Source organism: Trachypithecus francoisi, unplaced genomic scaffold, assembly GCF_009764315.1.
Source record: "Trachypithecus francoisi isolate TF-2019V2 unplaced genomic scaffold, Tfra_2.0 Lachesis_group17, whole genome shotgun sequence".
Taxonomy (NCBI): domain Eukaryota; kingdom Metazoa; phylum Chordata; class Mammalia; order Primates; family Cercopithecidae; genus Trachypithecus; species Trachypithecus francoisi.
Genome location: NW_022681462.1, coordinates 64928779 through 64931074, shown reverse-complemented (window position 1 = coordinate 64931074; position 2296 = coordinate 64928779). Strand labels below are relative to the sequence as shown.

The following is a 2296-nucleotide window of genomic DNA, read 5'->3' as shown; positions in this document are numbered from 1 at the left end:
AGTAAGCTATGATTGTAGCACTGCACTCCAGCCTGGGTGACAGAGGGAGACCCTGTCTCTATTAACAACAGCAACAACAACAAAAACCCTTCAGGTTCTTTTTTTTTTTTTTTTTTTTGAGACGGAATCTGGCTCTGTTGCCCAGGCTGGAGTGCAGTGGCCGGATCTCAGCTCACTGAAAGCTCCGCCTCCCGGGCTTATGCCATTCTCCTGCCTCAGCCTCCCGAGTAGCTGGGACTACAGGCGCCCACCACATTGCCTGGCTAGTTTTTTTGTTTTTTTTTTCCGAGTCTGATCTTATTTATTTGTTACTCAAAAAGTTATTTCTGACTGGATTCAGACTTAGAAGTAGAAGCTCGCAGAGAGGAAAGTCTGCGTCTCTTCGCAATTTGTTCCTGGCGCTTCTCCTTAGCCTCCTTCACTCTTTTGACCAAAAGTGTAGCATATTCTGCAGCCTCTTCCTTGTTTTTCTTAGTACGCTGCTTCTTCAGAGCAATACGCCGCTGTTTGTGCTGCAAGACACGTGGAGTAACAAGACGCTGAATCTTGGGTGCTTTGGTCCTAGGTTTCTTACCTTCTTTGTTTAAGGGCTTTCTCACAACATACTGGCGGAGGTCATCTTCTTTAGAGAGATTGAAAAGTTTGCGGATTCTGCTAGCTCTTTTGGGGCCCAGGCGGCGAGGCACTGTAGTATCAGTCAGTCCAGGAATATCCTTCTCTCCTTTTTTTTACAATAACCAAGTTGAGAATGCTCAGATTGGCATCCACAATGCAACCACGAACTGATTTTCTTTCTCCCGTTCTCCTTGGTCGGTAACAGGAATGCCCCTTACTCAGCAGCAGGCGGACACGGCCATGGGTCAAGACACCCTGCTTCATGGGGAAACCTTGCTTGTCGTTCCCACCACTGATTCGGACCACATAACCCTTCCATTCTTCACCCAGAGCGTCAGCAGCAACTTCTGTGGCCATACGCTTCTCATAAAAAGTACGAAGTTTGCGTTCATCGTCCACTTCAATGAGTTTCTGGCAGCCAGTAGCTGGGAAGATGTTCAGCTTCATCTTGAAGCAGCTGAACGCCTCCGAGGCGCCACGGAAAAGAGCTCAGGAGATACTACTTCAGTAGAGCCCCACCTCCCAGCACTGAGGGCTTCTTTTCAGCCCCTGAACCCAGCTCCTTCAGGGCCAGAGTCCTTCTCTTGGCTGTTCTGGGCTCCCGGGTTCTCTCAATCCTTCCTTAAGACCTGGCCTGGCTTCGCCTCCTGTTTTCTCAGGCGTTGGAGGAAGCGATGTTCCTCGAGTTCCTAATCAGTTTGATTTGATGCTCCTTGATGGTGCTCTTACTGTGCCCCAGGCTTTGCTGAGGGAGCCTCTGGCATTAATTTTTGGAGGTGTCAAATTTGGGACTTTTACTACTCTGCCTAAGTCAGGTCCCCAGGGTCCTCTTAGCCGGCCATGATCCTAACTTCCCAGGGCCCTTCCCTCCTACCCTAGAGAGGTACCCTGAGGGCCAGCAATCCTGCTGCCCCTGCCACTGCCCTGGGACTGACTTTTGGAATCAAAGGTGGAAAGCTGGGAGAAGGAAGGAAGGAGGCAGAGAGGGAAGGAAGGAAGGGAGTGGAGGGGAGGGGGGAGGAGCCACCCCGATCGCAGGGCTGCCGTGAGAAGCTCCCAGTGTTCTATCTGTAGAGGAGCAAAGTGCCTGGCACATAGTAAGCCACCCGCAGATACGCCAGGGTGGCTGTGGGTCTCCTGTCGGTTTATGCATTGCTGAGAACCCAGGGGAGGAAGAATGCCTGCTGTACTTGCCTCCCATTGATTGGTTGGCCTTAGGGCCAACAAAACCAGCGCAATAGGTGAACAGTCTGAGCCCCATGCGGGTCCCCTGGGGTATGGGCTGTTCCAACTGTGCAGGGCATGGATTCACCTTTGCTGTCTGTGAACAAAGCAGGACCAGTGTCAACAGGACACTTGAGCAGCTGGGACTGAGAAGCGGTTTAACCCACTTAGCGAATCTGCTGCTTAGAAACACAAACAACGAGTGTGCTAATTACCAGTGACAACAAGGCTTGATCATTTCAACACCCATCAGTCATCTCATTTAAATCTCCCAACAGCGTGCGAGATAGGACAGTGTTCTTCCTCTCCAGGATCTACAGACGAGGTCAGAGAGAGCCAGAGGGGGTGAGGAAACGTGTGCAAGTCAACACAGCTGAGCCCAGATTCACACCCAGGCCTGAGCATCACCTCCTCCTGCCTGTTTCCCATCCCATCCACTCATTCCTGGTGGTCCTTG

General features: G+C 51.4%; 1 pseudogene across 1 annotated transcript; it reads right to left on the bottom strand.

The window, feature by feature from the left end:
• Positions 1-275: 275 nt before the first annotated feature.
• Positions 276-1098, bottom strand: LOC117062401 (annotated as a pseudogene). Its single transcript, XR_004428353.1, has one exon. The product of XR_004428353.1 is annotated as a 40S ribosomal protein S6-like (transcript).
• Positions 1099-2296: the final 1198 nt, after the last annotated feature.